The following is a 6,275-nucleotide window of genomic DNA, read 5'->3' as shown; positions in this document are numbered from 1 at the left end:
TTTATTGATTTTGTGTCCTACAACTTTGCTTAATTCATTTATTAGCTCTAATAGTTTTGTTATTAAATCCTTAGGGCTTTCTACACATAAGACCAGGTCATCTGTGAATGGAGAACTTCTCTCTTTTCAATTTGTAAGATTTTCATTTATTTGACTTCTCTAATTGCTCTGGCTAGAATTTCTACTACTATATTGAGTAAAAATAGCGATAGTAGGAATCCTGCTCTCGTTCCCATTGTTAAGGGAAAGCTCTGAGTCTTTCAATATTGGGTGTGATGTTAGCTGTGGGTTTTTCATATATCGCCTTTATCGTGTTATGGAAGATATCTTTTATTCTTCATTTACTGAGTGTTTTAAAAGAATGTTGAACTTTATCAAATGATTCCTCTGCATCAACTGAAATGTTCATATATTTTGGGGTCTTTTTTCTCCATTCTATTCATGTGATTTCTTATATTGAGTGATTTTCATACGTTGAACCATTCTTGCATTACTGAGATAAATCCCATTTGTCATGGAGTATGATCCCTTTAATATGCTGCTGTATTCAGTTTGATAGGATTTTATCGAGAGGCTTTGCATCTATACTTAAAAGAGACAATCTTGTAATGTCTTTGTCTGGCTTTGTATCTACGTAATACCAGCCTCATACAATGAATTATGAACTATTTTCATCTTTTCAATTTTATGAAAGAGTTTGGCAATGATTGGTATAAATTTTCATTAAAGGACTGATAGAACTCATCAGTGAAGCTGTCTGATACTGAGCTTTTCTTTTTTGTAAGATTTTTGATTACAGACTCAATCTTACTCACTATTGGTCTGTTTAGATTTTCTATTTCTTCATGATTCAGTGTTGGTAGGTTGCATGTTGTAGGAATTTATCAATTTCCTGTAGGTAATCCAATTTGTTGGCATATAATTGTTCATTAGTAGTTTCTTTTGATCCTTTGTATTTCTGTGGTATCAGTTATAATATGTCTATGATTTCATTTTTAATTTTATTTATTTTAGTCTTCTATTATTAGTATAGCTAAAGGTTTGTCAAATCTGGTAATCTTTTTAAAGAACCAAATTTTAGGTTCATTGATACTCTCTCTTGTTTTTCTATTCTCTATGTCATTTATGTTTCCTCTAATCATTATTTCCTACCTCCTTCATGCTTTGGCTTTAGACTGCTTTTCATTTTCTAGTTATGTAAGATATACAATTAGATTTTCTATTAATATCATTCTTCTTTTTTAATGTGTTTAGAGCTTAAATGTTCCTTCTGACCACTGCTTTTATTGCATTCATAAATCTTGAATATTGTATTTTATTTTTATTCATTGTAGAGTATTTTCTACACTTCACGGTGCCGGGACCTGGGCTGGAGGGCAGGGCATCAGTTATGGAGTAACCTGAGCAGGACCCCACCTCAGACGATGCCATGGACTCGTTCCTGGAAAAGTTCCAGAGCCAGCCTTACCGTGGTGGCTTTCATGAGAATCAGTGGGAAGAGGAATTTGAAAAGGTCCCCCTGTTTATGAAGAAAGTGCCATCAGAAATTGATCCCAGGGAGAATCCTGACTTGGCTTTTCTCCAGTCAATTATTTTTGATGAGGAGCATTCTCCAGAACAGGCCAAGACCTATAAAGATGAGGGCAATGATTATTTTAAAGAAAAAGACTACAAGAAAGCTGTAATTTCCTACACTGAAGGATTAAAGAAGAAATGTGCAAATCCTGATTTGAATGCTGTCCATTATACCAACCGGGCAGCAGCACAATACTATCTGGGCAATTTTCATTCTGCTCTCAGTGATGTGACAGCTGCCAAAAAGTTAAAACCGTGCTACCTCAAAGCAATAATAAGAGGTGCCTTATGCCATCTGGAACTGAAACACTTTGCCAAGGCTGTGAACTGATGTGATGAGGGACTGCAGATAGATGCCAAAGAGAAGAAGCTTCTGGAAATGAGGGCTAAAGTAGACAAGCTGAAGCTAATTGAACAGAGGGATGTGAGGAAAGCCAACTTGAAAGAAAAGGAGAGGAATCAGAATGAAGTTTTACTCCAGGATATCAAGGCTAGGAATATCAGGCTCTCTGAAGCTGCCTGTGAGGATGAAGTTTCAGCCTCAGAAGGTCTAGGTGAGCTTTTCCTGGATGGACTCAGCTCTGAGAACCCCCATGGAGCCAGACTGAGTCTAGATGACCAGGGCAGACTGAGCTGGCCTGTGCTCTTTCTGTACCCAGAGTATGCCCAATCGGACTTCATCTCTGCTTTTCATGAGGACTCCAGGTTTATTGATCATCTAATGGTGATGTTTGGTGAAACACCCTCTTGGGACCTAGAGCAAAAATATTGCCCTGATAATTTGGAGGTCTACACTGAGGATGAGGACAGGGCAGAACTGTACTGGGTGCCTGCCAAGAGCCCCTTGCTGCAGGATCTACAGCACCACAGGCACTTTGTAAAAGCCCTGACACCAGCATTTTTGGTCTGTGTAGGATCCAAACTTTTTTGAAAGAATTATCTCTGGGGGAGAAAGGTGCACCAGATAAGATGACTGAGCCAGGCCCCCTGGATCTCCTCCCTCACCCTCCTCTGCTGGGAACCTAGCATGCCTGAATCAGTCCAGTGCCTTATTTCTGTCACCCTGGGGATAGACCTTCCTAGTATCACGGTGGGGGAGGAGCCTCTGGATTCCCTGAACTGCAGCCTCTCTAGCTGGTCTTCACTTTCTTCAGTTGATATAAAACTCTGTGCCTTGGCCATGACATCCCTGGACTCCATCTCTAAAGGGACCATCTGCTGCAGTTACCACAGCAACTGACCTGACTGGCACCCTGGTCTGTGGAGACGGACTAGGGATCCAGTGACATGATTCTGAACTTTTGTGGAGTTCAACACCTTGTTACAGAAGCTACCCTTCAAACAGCATATCTACACACAAACAAACAATGCGTAGGATTCCAAGGCTTTAAAGCTGAGAGACCCTGACCTCAAGTTATTTCATGAGCACAGAGGGGAGCCATGTGGGGTTGCTGTAGATGCCTTGAGGTGAAATTGGGGCAGGAAAGCCACATCCTGCTCTGCATTTATAAAGACCATACAAACGGAGATCCTTGGTACCCCTAAAAAGATTGCCAGTTTTCTTCATCTTTGCCATATGGAGGACTGTGACAGACTTGGACAGTGGCCTCTGAGTTCCTCTGCAGTTTCACATTTTAGGATTCTGTGTCTTTTAAACTGGAAAATCTTCTAGCATGTTGGATTGTTGTTATAAGGTATACTTTTGTCTGCAGCTGTTTGTTGCCTGCTTCCTAAGAGGGATTTATCCATCCTGAAAAAAAAAAAAAGAGTATTTTCTAAATTCTTCTTTGACTTAGAGCTTATTTATGAGTATGTTGTTTAATTTCCACATATTTCTGAGTTTTCCAGCTATCCTTCTGTTACTGGTTTCTGGTTTCATTCCTTCGTAGTCAGAGAAAATACTTTGTATGAGTTCAACCTTTTAATATTTACTGTGACTTGTTTTGTGGCCTAACAAGATTTAGCTTGGAGAATGTTACATGTGCACTTGAGAAGAATGCATATTCTGGTGTTTGTGGTAGTGAAGTGTTATTTATATGTCTACTAATTCCAATTGTTTATAGTGTTGTTTAAGTCTTCTATTTCCTTACTGACATTTTGTCTCTTTGTTCTATTCATTATTGAAATTGGGATATTAAAGTCTCCAAATATTATTGTAGAATTTTTTTTCTCAGTTTATTTCTGTCAATTTTTGTTTCATGTGTCTTGGGGGTTCTGTTTGATGTTCAGGTATGTTTATCATTGTCATATATTCTTGATGGATTAACCTTTTTTGAATACACAATTTTCTTGTCTTCTATGATACATTTTAAAGTCTAGGCAGCACATTCAGCAGTCCTGTGGATCTGTCTCTTGCTTAAACAGTGTTTGGATGGAACAGATCCAGGAACTCTCTTTCTTCCAGTCTCCAGCTACCTTCCAATCTTCTCTCCATTTTCAACCTTCGGGAACATCTTCTCGGTCATCTCCTGCTTCTGGGACCAGCCAACACCATTTTTGTAGTTAGCTCCTTCTTGCTGACTAACCATGAGCTCCCAGATTTATCAGAATTATTCCATTGAGGTGGAGGCAGCCATCAACCACCTGGTCAATTTGTGCTTGTGGCTCTTCTAAACCTATTTCTCTCTGGGCTTCTATTTTGACCATGATGATGTGGCTCTGGAAGGCATGGGCCACTTCTGCAAATCAGCTGAGGAGAAGCATGAGAGCACCGAGCATCGCTCAAAGATACAAAACCAGTGTGGCAGCATGCTGTCTTCCAGGACATCCAGAAACCGGCTCAAGATAAGTGGGGTACAACTTTGGATGCCATGGAAGCCACAATGCCCTTGGAGAAAAATCTGAACTAGGCCCTTTTGGATCTTCATGCCCTCAGTTCTGCCTACACAGATCCCCATCTCTGTGACTTCCTGGAGAGTCACTTCCTAGATGAGGAAGTTAAACTCATCAAGAAGATGGGTGACCACCTGACCAACCTCCACAGGCTGGCTGGGCTGGGCGAGTATCTCTTTGAAAGGCTCACCTTCAAGTACAACTAGGAGCCTACTGAGCCCAGGGACTTCTGGGGGGCCCCTTGCAAAGTAACAAGGCTTCTGCCTAAGCCTCTCCCTCCAGCCACTGGGCAGCTTTTTAACTACCCTGGAGCACTCTCCCAAGCCTTGGATCAAATTAAAATAAAGCTTTTGGAAGCAAAAAAAAAGAAATTTAAAGTCTATTTTGTCTAATAATAGTGGAGATGTTCCAGATCTCTTTTGATTAGTAGTTGCATGAAGTATCTTATCTGTCCTTTTATTTTCAGCATTTTTGTGTCTTTATAGCTAAAATAAGTCCCTTTTAGATAGTATATAGTTGGATCACGTTTTTAAATACATACTGAAAATCTCTGCCATTTAATTGAACAGTTTGATTCATTTATATTTAAAGTAATTACTGTCAAGGAAAGGCCTCCTTCTCTCATTTTGCTATTTATATTCCATAGATTTTGTATATGTTTTTCTCAATTCCTTCATTATGGATTTGTTTTTTGTGTAATTGATTTTTTCTAGTCCATTTTTGTTCAATTCTTATTTTCTTTTCTGCATAGTTTTTAATTATTTTCTTCACTTTTTTAAGTTATTTTCTTTATTTTCTACTGCACAATCTGGAGATTGTAATTAACATATTAAATTTATAACAATGTAGCTTGAATCAATACCCTCTTAGCCTGAATTGTGTACAAAACCTCTGCTATTATACAGCCTCATCCATCTCTTTATGTTATTATTGTCACAGATTTTGTCTTTACACATTGAGTGCCCATTAACACAAATTTATATTATTTTTGGCATTTGAATTTTAAACCATATAGGGGAAAAAAGAAAAAGAAAAGAGAAGTTACAAACCAGAAATACAATAATATTAGCTTGTATATTTATCTCTGTAGTTGCCTTTACTGGTCTTCTTTAATTCTTCATACAGCTTTGAGTTACTGTCTGGTGTCCTTTTATTTCGACCTCAAGGAATACCTTCAGCACTTCTTGTAGGACAGGCCTACTAGTGATGAACTTCTTCAAAGTTTATTTATCTGGGAATGTCTTTATTTCTTCTTCATTGATTAGTTTTGCCAGACAGAATTCTTGGTTAACAGTTTTTTTTCTATCAGCACTTTAAATATCTTATCCCACTTCCTTCTGCCCTTCATGCTTGCTGATGAGATGTTGACTCTTATTCTTATTTAAGATTCCTTGTACAAAAACATGACAAGTTGCTTCTTACTTCCTGCTTTCAAGATTCTTTTTTGGCTTTTCCTTTTGAAAGTCTAATTATAACGCGTAATGGAGTCTTTGTGCTTTTTCGGTTAAAAGTCCATTGAGATTCCCTGATATGCTGATTTATGTTATTTCTCACATTTGAAAAATTTGGACCATTATTTCTTGAAATAACTTTTCTGCTTCTTTCTCTCCTTCTTCTAGGATTTCCATTATGCATATAATGGTACACTTCACAGTGTCCCACAGGTCTCTTAAGGTATGTCCATTTTTCTTCATTTCTTTCCACTTCTGCTTCTCAAATTGAATAATCTACATTGAGCTATCTTAAGTTTAGTTTGAAATTTTGAGGATGCTTTCTTCTTTCTGTTCAAATTTTATGCTGAATCTCTCTAGTGAAGCTTTAGTTTCAGATTGCATTTTTTAGCTCCAGAATTTCTGTTTGATCTGTTC

At 38.1% G+C, this 6,275-nt stretch overlaps 2 pseudogenes; both read left to right on the top strand.

Moving 5' to 3' along the window:
• Positions 1-1,390: 1,390 nt before the first annotated feature.
• Positions 1,391-2,775, top strand: LOC463397 (tetratricopeptide repeat protein 4-like; annotated as a pseudogene).
• A 1,326-nt stretch (positions 2,776-4,101) lies between these two features.
• On the top strand, positions 4,102-4,613 carry LOC741676 (ferritin light chain-like; annotated as a pseudogene).
• Positions 4,614-6,275: the final 1,662 nt, after the last annotated feature.

The sequence above is a fragment of the Pan troglodytes genome, chromosome 6 (assembly GCF_028858775.2).
Source record: "Pan troglodytes isolate AG18354 chromosome 6, NHGRI_mPanTro3-v2.0_pri, whole genome shotgun sequence".
In the NCBI taxonomy this organism is placed as follows: domain Eukaryota; kingdom Metazoa; phylum Chordata; class Mammalia; order Primates; family Hominidae; genus Pan; species Pan troglodytes.
This window is presented reverse-complemented; position numbering and strand designations above follow the sequence as displayed.